Here is a 15,671-nt window from a genome sequence, read left to right on the forward strand (position 1 = left end):
TCTGTCTGTAGAGCTGCTCTTCAGCAGCTTGACCCCCAGCCTGTACTGGTGCATGGGATTATTCCTTCCCAGATACAAGACTCTGCCTTTGTCTTTGTTTAACCTCATGAGATTCCTCTCTGCCCAGTTCTCAAGCCACTTAAGAATCCACTGAATGGCAGCACAGCCTTCTGAGGAATCAGCCAGTCCTTCTAGTTTGGTGTCATCAGCAAACTTGCTGAGGGTACACTCTATCCCCTCATCTAGGTTATTCATGAACAAGACTGGCTACAGAACCTATCCCTGTGAAACTCCACTACCCACAAGCCTCCAACTTGACTTGGTTCCATTGATCACTCCCGTCTGGCTCCATCAATCAGTCAGTTCTCAATCCACCTCACTGTCCACTGACGAGTGAAGAAAAATCCATTTCTCCCAGAAATCTTTTACATACAAACCCTTTGTTTACCCCAAAAGTAATGAGTCTCACCACTTATGCTCAGTGGCACTAATTATCAAAAAATTATTTGCACCTAAGTTAGAAAGAAACTTCGTTTGGTTCTTAAAAGCAATAAGGACAGCATTTCTTTCAGACTTGAAGGAAAGGAAAAGTATCATTGCCACCCAATCTACAGGTGGAAAAAACTGACTCTATTTTTTCTTTGCTGTTATGTTCTCTCCACTTCATGCCTAAACAAGACACAGGAACAATGTGATCTCTTCTTGTGTCTGAAAAGACATATAATTTTCTGATAGATACAATATTTTCTGAAACTATTGTGGTTTGTGTTTCTTTAGATTAGGGAAAAAGCTCCAGATATTAAAATATCTCCAGATATTTTAATAACTTATCATATCAGTTCAGCTTCTAAGAAAATAGTAAATCAGTTAGGAGATTAAACTGCTTCAATCTTTCTTCATCGTAGCATCTTAATGAAATAAAAAAATGTTTAGGTTACAAAAGTCTGATTTAATAAACAGTATATTCCCTAATATGTTCTAGATCCTCTCAAGATCATTTACATCCTGAGCTTCTGTCCCAGAATTGCAGGTGATGGTCTCTCATTTCTGACCCTTTTACATCACACAAGTCAATTCAGCTGTTTAACTCTTAAAAAAAACTTTTGCAAACTCTCTGCCTTCATTTAACTGCTCAATGAACTTTCACGGGACCTGCACAGCCTAATATTCTCCTAAGTGATGCAGTATGACTGTACCTGATCAATTTGCATACTAAACTTTGAATATGACTTTAAATTGGAAAGGTAGAAAATTAAAGTGATGAGATATTAAGAAATTATGCATATAAGGCTAAGACCTGGATCTCTCAGTAAGGATTCACTATCAAATCACACTGAAAATATGTATTGAGCAACATATAATCTTATTAGCTAAAAGAGAAAATTACATGTAATTCTTATTCTCTGAAGGTATGAATTATAATAAATCCTACTGACATACCAGTTCATGGGCCCAGGAGCTGGGATCTATTATAATCTACTTACCCTCTGAGAACCTAATTTCCATTTGAAATAATAATTAAAAAAAAGTCACCCTCAAATACATAGACCTCTAATACATTCAAAATGTTGGAATAAATCAAGTAACAGAGTTAATAATTGACTCTGTACTAATATGCTCTTATGAAAGAAAAGAATTCAATATGCTTAGTACTATTCCTAATTTGAAGCTCTGTCTAATAGTCCATTCTTCATATTATTCATCCTGTCAATTTCCAAGGTAAACCTTTTTAAGCATTTGCAAGAGGGAATAAGGGTGAAATGCGTATAGTTGTAACTACAGTACAGTGGTTTGAAAGTGTATATAATTCATTATTTTATGCTACGTTTCCCACAGCAGATAAACAGTATTTGTCATAGAACAAATACCTTGTGATAGAACCTAACACTAGAGCTTCATTATGGCAAATATTATAACAAGACAACACGTTTGGAATAGAAAAGACACGAATGAAAGAAATCAAGCCACACTCTTCCCATTTTAGACAATGAGGTATTTTACACACAGACAGAGGATACTGTAAAAGAGTCACAATGAAAATTTAAGATAAAGCAGAAAGTGGAGGCCATATGTTCGAGTTGTTAACCGAGTAGTCTAAGTAAGCATCCTCCTTCCCTCATCAGTTCAGTGGATGATTATCTGAACATCCAATGTAAAATGCACATACACACAAGCATTCTAGAATTACAGTTATATTGATAAAGAAAAGAATCAATAAGATTATCTATGAAGGAGGAGATTCTCAGTATAAACAGCAATAAATACACTGTTATATCCTATTTGTTTCATTATTTTTATGAAAGTGAATGAGATGGAACATATTTTGGGAGAAACTCACTTTTTCTTAGACATATTATTAGGATTTTGCCCAATATATTTGAGAAGGGAAGGGGCCATCTACATTGGTTCTGCAACTGAGCTTTGTATCTAAGTGCATTGAGATATAGTTCCTATGATATCCTTGTGAAAAGTAACACTATAAATAAGCTGTTTGGACTGCTAACTTTTTTTAAAAAACGACATTTTTAATATGTAAGTGCCAATAGATTTTTCACTGTAATATTTTTTTACTGAATGGGAACACAATATATGCAAACATCAATAATGGTATGTTCAAACATAGATATTTTCATATTCATATTCTCTTTATTTTTCTCCCTTAAATTTATTGTGTAGGTGAAACATAGATTCCCTTGGAAAAGGAGATAATTAATAAATCATTTACTTTTGAAGTTCTTCAAATCAGATACCACTGGATGACATAGAAAATGTCTCTTAAGTGCCTGGGACTCTATCCAACAACTTTCAATTTCGTATGTTTGTGCATTTGTTAAATAAATTCATTACAAAAAAGGCATTGCTAAAATTCTAATCAGTGATCTTCCCAATTACAATCTCCCTTGATTGTACAGTTGCATCAAAAGATTTTTGTATTTGCAAATGCAAAGAAAGTCAAGAACAGGGGAAATGTTGGATGAGTGTCATTGACTGTCTGTGTACATGTATTATGATTTTATCATATGATTGATTAGAAGCTTCTGGAAAGTATATTGCTGCTATATCTGTGAAAGTACATGCACAATGTTGTCTTCAGCTTTTTGTCACATTAATTGTTGTATAATTCTGTATAATGTAGCTCTTTTTGATGCTTTCAAGGTATGGATAATGAAAGCTCTTTGCTTAAGGTCTCTAAGTAGGGATAAAAACAATGGTTCTCTTTAGGACTCTGTTTCTTATTATCTTTCTCAGTAATTAGGTGCCTGTTGATCTGGTCAGAAGCTCTTCCATGGATGTTAATTTGTTCAGCTTTGTTCTACTTGATCAATCTTCTTTTTGTTTGCTTGCTCACAGATTGTGTCACCTAACAGATGCAACATAAAAATTTGAATGCTCAAACTATCAAACCCATTTCAATCATTCTGGAGCTTCAGCAACTTCAAACCTAAATATTTTTTGATCCTTAAATCAATGAAATGCTTTTAAAAAATGTGATAGCAGAGCTTAGTTTCTCAGGTTCTGGCAAAATATTTCTATGTTGAGGTGTGTGCTTATTGCTACAGTAATCACTTAATTCTATTAGTATTTAAGTAACTGAAGCATTTTACCTTCTAGTTTATATTTTAACTTCTTTAAAACTCATTGCTTTCAGAGAATTAACAAATTGATCATGAATTAAAGTATTTAATTTCTAACCTAATCTTATTATTTCTTAGATAAGGAATTGCTGAGGCATGTGCTGCATCATTCTCTTCACAATAGTCACTTGTCACTCTGAATTAAGCATACCTGAAGACCTATCAAATTACTAACAGGTTCATGTTCTGTGACAATGGATCACAACACATTTTCTATTAGCTGGGTAAACTTGTACCTCTTATTCACTTGGAAGTAATTAATGAAATCTTTCCCTCTCATATGCTGATATTGAAATGCATGTCTTTGGCGCTAATATTACAGGAGGATTTGTCACATCAATGTGCTTTCAAGTTTAAGACTCTCTGCACGGAACAAAAATGTGCAGTGGTACACGGACATGCAGGCAATTCTGGGAAGGTCTGGAGTGAGCTCTGCCTAGAGAAAGCATGGAAGTGTGAGACAGACCTGTGGTCTTTTCTTTTGCAACAGCATTGACAGGTATCAAAACTCAAGATCAGATATCAAACATCCAGAAATCAGATGAAATGGTTAATCATGAAACAGAGACATTCAATCATGACCTAACCTGATGATACCACAGAGTATAATGTTCAGGATGGACAAGGTGATCAAGTTTGTGGGTGTGTGGTTTCAAATTCGTGACTACAAATATCTTCTAACATAGATATGAAGGGACAAGCCAGAGTGGAGAGTAAGATGACCTTTCCTTCCTGCAACCATTGTGCAATCTTGCAGATGTTTCTGCAAAATATGGTAATCTTATACATTTAGCAGCAAGAAATGGGAAAAAAGAAGTAGGTCTCCATCCATAACTTTGCCGCTCTGAGTAAACTGTCTTAAAGTGAGCCCCAGAAACTTGATATGAAGGATTGAATAAGAACTTTTTCTATGGTTTCAAAGGATTTGGCTTCCTGTCGCTTCTTCTGGAAAGCAAAGGTTGACCTAAAACTCCCTTTTTTCACAAAGCACAGTCATGGGTTAGCTTTCATTACTAATGCACATATTGTTCCTCAATACAGTCCTTTGCACCCATGCATTAATTACCAAGCTGAAAATGTCTGTTCCTAATTAATTCAATCTATCATTATATCAACAAGATAGTGTGTTTATTTTTTTGCCTCCCTGCTGCCTCTGGAGACTGATAGATAAACTTGACTTTGATTTGATACTAATCACAAATTTCATTAGAATTCTTTTATTTGCCTTTTTCCTTTCTTTAATGCTTTATAGAATCCTATTTCCTTTGATAAAGCCTATGACGTCCAAAAATTATAGTGGTGAAAAGGAATATTCAAAAAGACATTCATTTCAGGTGATTGTACATTCATTTGCCTGATTCAACTTAAAAGCTGGCAAAAGATGAATGCAGATTCAGGTTTGTTAGAATGTTTAACACACTGCACAGAGAGCTTTGCATTGTACCTGCCTCTTGAAACATTTCACTTCTTCCTCCTACACGTCCCAAATCTCTGTTGTGATTTAACTCCAGCAAACAACTAGCAACACACAGCTGCTCTCACATTCCCCATTAGTGTGATGGAGGAGAGAACTGGAAGTGTAAAGGGCCAGTTAAAACTATTACAACACATCCCTGTCTTTCAAGGAAATTGGAAATTTAAGCTGTCAGAAGTATATGTTCAATAATATGTAAACAGTTTGCTAATTACTTATGCAAGGGAAATCAAGTCAGTCCTCCAAAATCATCAGCAATTACGGCTCTTCAGGCCGTTGAAACTCAGAAGAGAGTCATATCCATCCTCTTTTTAGAAGGACAACACAGCACTCTTTATGAAACACTACCATAGACCTATGAGCATTAGTAAAAATTTGAAAGCTACTTTGTCTTGTATTTAGAGTCATAGCCACACTCTTCTCCTATTCGTGAGTGCACAATATGCTACAGCTACTATTTCACACTTGTTCTCGCAGTACAGTAGTAAACTTTTATTATTATGTATGTCTTTATTGTATAATTCACATACAGACTTGTAATCTGCTACTTTTTAGGAGTTTCCATAATGAAACCCATTTGTTCTGCCTGGATTAATATAAATTTCAGCATGATCTCACGTGTTGTAGATTTTTCTCTCAGAATTATTCAGAAGGTGTCTACCCAAGGGAGACCAACACAGCCACAACAAGTAAACTGAGCAGGTTGGAATCAATTATTTTTCTCACATTTGAACTTTCCATTCCTCTCATAACACTCTTCCAAACCAAAAGAAAAGCAATAACTGAAATAGTCAAGCTTTAGAAGACAATGCTCTTTCCTTCCCTCTTTAAAAGACCTACACAGTAGTCTCTTTGTAACAGAAGGGTAACGGAATTACTGTACTGAGCAGAGAGGTGTTAAGATGATACGGTTCTGATATAAGATATGTTCAGGTCCTTACAAAAAAATAATAGACTCTGCCTTAAAAGCTCTCCTAAAAAGACTCTGCTGTAAACAGCTAAAATTTAAGATTTGGAAGCTGAAGTTGGAAGTTCGTACAAGACAGACAGAAAGTGAAAATACATGCATTCTATGGCACCTATGAACTATTTGTAAAATTATTGTCTGAGTGATTACTCAAAATCACTGCAGATGCCCTTCAGATAATTAGTGGGAGTTAGCTTTGTCATTCAGGCCCCAAAAGAGAGTTATCAAACAAGGACATGGAAAGAACACGACTTCGTAATAAAGAATGTGTTAGTTGCATTTAAGTAACTCAGTGATAACAGAAACTATATTGAAAGCTGCAGCAAGTGGAAGCAGCATAAAACAAGACCTAACACTCCACAAAGGATGTGATAATGTCTCTAGATAAAATTAGTTCTGCTTGTTATTGATACATCCATTAAAAATGACTGATAAGACATAGGAAAGGTGAAGGAAACAGCACAACTGACAGCAAAGATGCAAGAACACGAGGAGCAAGACTCCCTTGCAACAAACCAGAAAACATCCTAAGACTCATCTTAACATGGCTCTGAGGTACCAATGGGGCACATCAAGTGCAAAAATCACAGGAAATCTTTCTCAGATAAGACCTGAAATGATCAGCTTAGAGAATTAAGTACCACTTGTTTGCCTTTGTTTATTGGTATTAGGCATAAGTTACAAAAGAGTAAAACTCTGTATCTTTTGTGATGGACAACACAATACAAGGAACAAACAACTATTTCCATGGACACAAACTGTGGAATACTGTTCTGCTTTAGATGTTTTGACTCAGTCAAACAATGCAAATCAGGCATAAGCTTGATTTAACTGTTATTGCTGCTTTTTACCATCATAGTAAAACAGCTGGAGTATATTGATGAATCTAGCCCATTTCTGCACATATTTTATCACCATCATCTAGTCCATCTGCTTTCATAGCCAGAGATTTTTTTTTAATGCCAGCTACTTTCTAGGTCTTTATTTGCTTTTTAGACTGCTTTCACAGTCCAATAAGTGTCCAGTCAAGGAGATATATTTTTCCTTTCCCTGTATATATATTTCAATGTGTTTGCATTTATCATTTGCTAAATGCGTTATGACACACCATGGCTTTGATTCCTTAAAGAATTCTTCATATGATACAGTGATTTGGAAAGCAGTTGATGAAAGCACTGGGCTTATTAAGCTTCTGGTAATAGCTCAATCCGTATGCTTCGTCAAGGTAACAGCAGATGTTAAAATGTGTTATTGCCACTGGATAAGTACAGTTTGCAAAAATAATTTCCATGAACAGGCTTCAAGTTTTCAATTGCCAGCACATTTATTCTGGTTATAAAATATATACAGAATGCTTTGTAGAAATACGTTCACGTAAGCATGAAGCCATTCCAGAGCCAGATCACTGTGTTACCATTGGGATGAATTTCTGCCTTAGTCCAGCTGCCAAACCCCCTTGAGACTATCTGAAGAACAATGAGGTATATCTGCTTCTCAAATGAATCTAATTTTAAATTAGGAGAGACCAGTGGGAACAATTCTACTCCATGACCTAATTGCACTTTCCCTTACATAACTCCTACAGCTAAGCCTATGCTTCTGGCAATCAAATTCCGCTATCAAGTAAGGCTCCAGGGTGTATCCAAAGTAATTGCAAAGTTGGTACACAACTACTACAAAACTGTTCTTGTCTTGGAGAATGAAATCTCAAATGCAGACAAGGATTTACATACTGTTATACTCAATATCATAACTCCTAATTTTAGGAGACTTCTCCTTCGTTACCCACTTAAGGAATCTGCTTGGGCTGCCAATTGAGACATCACTTTTGATATGTTCACTGAGGAGAGCTTGCAGAAGAGAGCAAGCAGAGGATTCTCAACAGTGCGAGCAAATACTTGCTCCAGCTTACTGTGAGACTCTAAAGCACAAATAGAATAGCAGGTCATTTTACCAATATTTCATTATGAAAGACCACAGGATACAGTACATTTATTTAGCAACTGCTACAAATTAGCAGAGCTATAATTAAGTGAGATACTTCAAATGTTATGCATCACCACAGGGGACTGTCAGTCCTTATGTTGTTTCTTGATGTTTTTAGATCAGAACCTGTTTCCTTCTGTTTACTTCTTCATTTTATTCTCTAGCTATTAATTTGTCATAGACTCCTAGTTGTAACTGTGAAAAAAATTTCTCTGTATTCTGAGGAACTTTGTCAGCCATTATTTCTTACTCCTTGTGGTTTTGACTGCCATATTACCTACTTCTTTTTCTTGGATTGTTTTTTTCTCAGTTTCCAGAGAACCGTGCTCCAGCTATGTATAAACTGTCAGACAATACAAGTTATACTTTATTACAGTGAAAGGCTTCATGCCTAGTTCTTTGCTTGCCAGCTCTATGACTGGGTTACTTTAAGTCCAGCACTGGAAATAAGGTACCTTCTAAACCTAACCACTCTCCATGACTTCGGTATTCAAATAGAATAATTTTTTTACCACTAGGCACCAATAGCACAAACCATTTACTAAAGGTAGACCTTTGTGATATTCCTTTCAGTATCATAGCAGCAGATACATTTTTCTTTTAAGGGAAAAACCAGAAGGAAATGGTGAGAAAAAAAAAATCTCATTTTAAAGAAAAGCTTGGTGAGTAGCTTGCAACGGTTGTATTGGGAATGGAGACATTTCCTATCCCTCTTATAGAAGCTATTGCACTTCTCATGGAATGAGTAAAGTTTGAGTGAAAGTCAGCTTTCCATTAGCAATCTGCTAAGATATTCACCTATTGGATTAAGATATCTGCCTACTCTGCTCCAGGGAAACAACAGCTCTCACCTTTGGGTGATGAACATTTACTTTCTCTGTTGGCCACTGACTCAGCCAGCTAACCCCTGTGGTGACATAAATGAATGTCATTTGTGGTTGCTGATGAGACTTAAATACATCCTGTTGAATGGGATACTTAACAAAAAACAAAGTTTGAGAAGGAAGACAGTATGAGGTGTAATTCAGGATAAGTTTAGCAGAGATTCTTTGCAGACAGTATTAAAGTGGATTCATGATCACTAATCCAACGTTTCTATTTAAGCCACACTCAAACACAAAAGATAATATAATGTCAGCAATAGTATTGTAGGAAAATAATGAAAAGCTGACAAGGAGGACTGTAAACATGCTCAGGTGACTTGCAGTTGGGATGTCAAAAAACAAATATATCATGCTCATCATTGTTTAGTCTCGTGTGTTTAACAAGTAGAGCATCCATGCTTAGGCAAAATCAGCCTGTGAGAGACTCAAAGGCAACCTACTGAATGTGCTTCAGATTCCTGCCCTGCTATGGGAAAGATAAAAGCAAAGTAGAAACCCTGCCTGAAAAAAAAAAAATCTTGATGTACAGGCAAAAGTAGCAGATTCAAACCCCACCTCTCTTTTTAGCAAGGACAGAGCTTCCTGGTGCCTGTATCCCTTCTGTGCCTCTGCCTGAGTGCTGCTTCAGAGATCCTCCTTTTTGTGAGATAATAGGAATAAATTTACTCTTTGCATTTCATCTGTGTTTTTGTGGTGGTTCCTGTGTGCTGCCTGTGCTGGCTTGCACAGTATTTTCTAAGGGAGGACAGTAGCCCAGAAGTGTAGTGTGTGGTGAATGTCTCTTTGTTGTTGGTGACATGAAGTCTTTCGGAGTCTGGTCATGCCAAGAAGTGGAACTTCAGGTTCATAGGAAATCAACATTGAAAACTATAGTTTAAGAACATCTAGGGTAAAGTGGTAGCAAATGAAGGAGTTTTAAGGATTACAGTTTTCATTTCAGATAGTCAAAACTGCAAGTGGGCTGGAGCTTATGAATGAATATATGGGGAAAATATATGCTATTTTTATATGCCTTTGACATTTAATAATTGGTAGAAATACAGTGAGTGAATTCCATCCATCTGTACCACAAACCACCGTTAGTCAGTAGATTTCTTGTAACATTCATATCAGAAGAAGATGTTGAGACTTCTCTTTTTCATCTTTTTCCACTTTCACATATGGGTCACAGTAATAGATCACTGTTTTTCCAACTATTCTGATTTCTTCTCCAAAGTAGCACTCCATACTTCCTAATTCCAATTTTAATTATCTCTTCAGTAAAAGTTTTCACTATATGTGATTTATTGAATACAGGAATAAAAAAATAATTAAGTAATGTACTTTGTCTATTTCCTTGCATTTTTCCTGAATTACAAAGTGGAAGCTGAAAATTGATAAGAATAGACTTCCAATACATAAACATTTGGTGCCAGTCACCTTACAATTTCTTAAAGTACAAATAGACCGTGGTTTTAACAATAAGTTAAAATAGCAGGGGGGTTGGGCTGGATGATCTTTCAAGGTCGCTTCCAACCCTTAAGATTCTGTGATTCAATGATATGCAAATAGCAAAAATATTATGTTATATTATGTCTATCCCACTCCTACTTTTAACCTAAAAGCCAGAAATACATACACTTATTGATTATACATGCAATTTCAGGTCTGAGAAGTGGGTAAGTCACTGCTTGTGTTTTGTTCTCAATTAACTTCAAACTGAAAGACTAAACAGCTGTTCTGTCAATTAGATTTTTTCCAAGCAAATTCAAATTCTGTGTAAAAGATGGACATTATGGTTATAAAAATAAGAAAAAAAAAACAAATCAAACTCAGGAAAACAAAGAAAAGATAGACCATGGTAATAAGTAAAATCTTGTCTAGTTCTTAATATGGAAACTGCATATTTCTGACTTGTTGATCCAGGCAGAGGAGTTCATCTGATAATTTGACAATAAAAGTATTTCTTTTCACTCTTTTTCTATAAAATATCACAGTTTAGTCACTTCATTAACTCAATGTTTTTGAATATTTTACTAGAAATTTTTCTCCGACACATTGCTACATCAAAATTAAAAACTTGTACTTGACCTTGTACTTGTCTTTTAAGAAGTCATTAATTTTCAATTCAAAGAAGATAAATGATAGTGGTGGTGTTGTAATGACTAATGATACCAATTGTTAACATAGTATACTTTACAGCTTCTTATACTTATTATTTTTTCTGATAGACTTAAGTGGCCTTTGCTTTCAGAAGTCTGCTCTTCATGTGGATGAATTTACATAGAACATCAGTAGATCCCCTCTTAACCTTCATTTGCTAAGTTAAATGCTTGAGTGTCTTATGTATTTAGTAATTTATTCATGTTAGACTGATTTTCCAGAACAACTATAACTTTTCATCTGAATGTTTAAATTCAGCAATGTTCCTACTTTAATACTTTATCTATAAGCACTAGTGAATTTGTATTATCAGTCACTATTGCCTTAATTTTACATGCAGCATTGTATTTGCTAATTTAATGATGATTTCATCTTCTAAAAATTATTTCTTATATAAAGACAAGAAATGGCTGACACCCCAGAAGGCTGTGCTGCCATTCCAAGAGACCTGGACAGGCTGGAGGGTTGGGCAGAGAGAAATCTAATGAAATCTAATGAAATTCAACAAGGGGAAGTGTAGAGTCTTGCATCTGGGAAAGAAGAACCCCGTTACCAGTATAGGTTTGGGAATGAACTCTTAGAGAGTAGTGTAGGTGAAAGGGACCTGGGGATGTTGGTGGGAAGCAGGATGAGCATGAGCCAGCAATGTGCTCTCATGGCCAAGAAGGCCAATGGCATCCTGGGGTGGATTAGAAGGGCTGTGGGCAGTAGATGGAGGAGATTCTCCTCACTCTCTACTCTGCCCTCATGAGATTGCATCTGGAATATTGTGTCCAGTTCTGGGTCCCTCAGTTCAAAAGGAATGGGGAGCTGCTGGAGAGAGTTCAGTGCAGGGCCACAATGATGAAGGGAGTGGAGCATCTCCCTTGTGATGAAAGGCTGAGGAAGCTGGGGCTATTCAGCTTGGAGGAGACTGAGGGGTGACCTCATTAATATTTACAGATACGTAAAGGGCGAGCGTCAGGAGGATGGAGCCAGGCTGTTTTCAATGATGCCCAGTGATCCTGCTCTGGCAGAGGGCTTGGACTGGATGATCTTTCAAGGTCCCTTCCAGCCCTTAAGATTCTGTGACTCTGTGAAATGTTTTGTAAGAATAGATATCTTTCCTTTAACCCAGTCCTTCCTGTATTGCTTCTAAATTTGATGTGTTTTCTGGAGTTTCAAGATCCCCTAATGTAGAGCATTAAAAAATATACATAAACACTGAACAATAGAAATGAAGGGGGAGATTTTGCTCATAGGCTAATGTGCTCAAATCTTAGCTCTGAGGTGTGATTCACAGATGAGACACAGGATCTTGTGTCTTTGGATCAATAAATGGATATCAGTCTTGACATCTTAGGGTGTTTCTGGTGACACTAGGAACCTTTGAGTGGGCAACTGAATTAATTATCCAATATAGTCAGAGGAATGTAGAGACCTACAGAGCTTACCTAATGTGTATCTGTTGTGGGATGGCCTGAATACCTGAACTGACTGTGTTGTTTAGATCTCCTGCTACTGTAATACGAGTTTAGACAGCCTAAACTGGCAATAGGCAACTAGTTTAGGTGTAAAAATCTTGAAGCTGAACCCCATCTGAAATGGATAAATTTGGATGATTTACAAACAACAGTCTGGCCCATAACAACCTGCCTTGTAGTGTGTATGCTATATTGTAACTTGATGACCATGGTGTCCTCATCTTCCCTTTTGAAGATACACAAAGCTTTTTAGTTAGCACTGTCTTATGTCTGATACAGGAAACTGTTGTTTCAGATTTTGGTATAATCTACCAAGTATGTATGGTCCAAGCTAAAATTTGCAAGTGGCATTTCCTTTTTAGGTTTAATTTCTGCATCTAGTGCACACAACTGTGTGAGTTTCATGTGAAGCAACACTGTTACCCTTCAAATTCTAGACCTATTGTTTAAGTGAACTGGGAAAAGATGAAACTATTTTGTATTTTCAAACTGTATTTTAATGAAAAAAATGTTTGACTATGAAAAAAGAAGGATTTAATTTAACCATAGCTAACCAACTAAACAGAACTTCATATATTAGATTTTGCACTGTTATAATTTTATGCATACTTCTTTCTCTAATGATAAGAAAATAACCTTCAAATGATTTTCTTACATCCACAGAAATCCATCAGAGGCCATGTTTCATCTAAGAATGAAATGAGCATAAATGTATAACCTGGTGTTCTGTGAGACCCTTACTGACTTATAGCAGGGCTGTACCTGGTAGTAGCTCATCAGGTTCAGATTTTCATGGAATTGTATAAGCCTCAGTGAAAAAAATATTGATTTGATGGTAATCAGAATGTTGGAATAGTAAAATGCATCAGCACACAGAGCTCCTGACAGTTTACTTCCAAGCCTACTGGTCTCAACTAGCTGTGTAATTACTCATAGACCACAAAAACAGTTAAATTAATCAGTATTAACTCTCCTGTTCAGCTCCAATTCCAAACATTTAAAATGCTGAAATCCTGAATGACATTTAGCACCAGAAGAAAGTAATGTTTTAACAGAAGTGTGGGTCATGGACAAAATAAATCATATAAGAAATATAGGCAAGTTGTACAGAAATGGTGGAGTGCCAGTCTGTCTGAAGGAAAGACAGTTTTGGTGTTTTCCTTAGTCCTTCACAAATCCAGAGGGAAAGTAGAATGTGCCTTAAGTTTCTGCAAATCTATGTCTTTTAAAACAATGCAGATATCTAAGCACTGCTGTGCTGCAGAGACTTGATAAGTTCTACAAAATAATGAAATGTCATGCAGATGAAAGATCATAAGAATCATATTGCTCTCGAACTTTATCGATCTAGGGCTTAGAGGGCTTGGCAGTGTATGGTTAGTGGTTGGACTTGAAAAATCTTAAAGGTCTTTTCCAACCAAGTGATTCTATGATTCCATGAATAAGCCATTGTTGTGATTGCCAAGTTGTAACAGATGGCTACTTTTAAATACAAGTGTTGTACTTCATACATGAAGGTGGTTCATTAATGCAAAAGATAAGATCTACTATGTGTTAGGAAATCATTCATAACTAAAAAAAACACCCATTTGTGTACTGGGTTGCATTGGATTGGTATTACAACTGTTAGTTTAAAGTCTGGTAACAGCTTCAACAAACAAAGGAATTGCTGAGACATGATTTAAAACTACACAATATGGAACATCCTGTCAGGAATGAAAAAACTTTCCTATTGGTAAAGTTTCTTGTTACAATGGGCTGAAATAAGAGAAGTAGTAATTTAAGTCTTAAAGTGTGTCAAATCTATGTATAATCTTTGAAGAAAGTATGTTGAAACAAAATCTGTTAAAAATCAGGTTGATTCATTTTATGAATATATTAGATTATCCATTTGGTCTTTTTTTCATACAGGAGTTCCAAGTAAAAAGTCTATAATTAATAACTCTAAGTAGTAGAAGCTTCAGAGCCTATCCAATTTCAGCACTAGTCTCAATAAATTATAGTTGAATGATAGACTCTCTATTAAGAAAGTCAAATGGTCTTGAATCAGAATTATCATGAACTGAGCATATCGGGTTATTTTTCTGTGTGTTAAAAGCTGTGTCGTACCTTCTCTGTGGCTTCCCGCTTCTTCCTTTGACCTACTGGATATTAAGATGCTTCTATCAGCTCAAAGATCCTTCTGAGTATCAAATACTTTCTTCATACTGATATTAATAAAACTATCTATCTCCTCCATTAAATCTCCAAACCTCTACTCTTTTATTATACTACACTTGAATATTATATTACATTTGAATACGATGAAATTTTCAATTTCAAGTTAAATTATGGTAAAACATATAGACAGGACTGCATTTATACCTAATCACTGCAGAAATGTAAGGGATAGACCATTACTAATACATGGTAATACACCATTTCCTTAAAAAATACCTTTTGAGTTCAAATGTCAAGCCAAATTTTCCTGTGCCTTATCCCACAAAAAAAGTGAATTGTTCTAAGTATACTGTGAACTTAAAAAAAAAAAAATATTTAAAGTGTGCTGTTCTCTGAAAAAGAACTGAACAAGTGTGCAAAAGGAGAAAGAAACTGCAGAGTATTTTATAGTGATAGGTCACAATAAGGCTAGTAGCCTTCAAAAAACATTTAATCTAATGCAGCTCATCACTCCTGAAATTTTAAGCCCTCAGAGACTATCAGGTTATAAATGTGAAGCACCTGCTTTGAGAGGAAACCAGCTTTCTAATTATCAGTTCACAGTCGCACTTCAAACACAAGTATCACTGGACACCTATTGTTAAGAGCAACCTATTATTCATAATTTCACTTTTCGTGACAGAATCACTCTAACTACATTTCTCAGGTCTATCATTCATAGTTTTCAAAGATCATACTCTTAGTACTCAGGAATAAATCTATCTGGAGCTAAAGATAAATTATATCACAAAGCTGGCATCAAGGTAAACTATTCAAGCAGGGAAAAGAGGTTCAAAAAAAGGTCAAGGAACTTCAAAGCAGAACACCCACAAATCTACAATTCATAAAATTATGAATTAGATATATTAGATACATCAAGATATAAAGTGTTGGGGTTATCATCTCTAATAGGTTATTTAT

This window comes from Colius striatus, chromosome 3 (assembly GCF_028858725.1).
Source record: "Colius striatus isolate bColStr4 chromosome 3, bColStr4.1.hap1, whole genome shotgun sequence".
In the NCBI taxonomy this organism is placed as follows: Eukaryota; Metazoa; Chordata; class Aves; order Coliiformes; family Coliidae; genus Colius; species Colius striatus.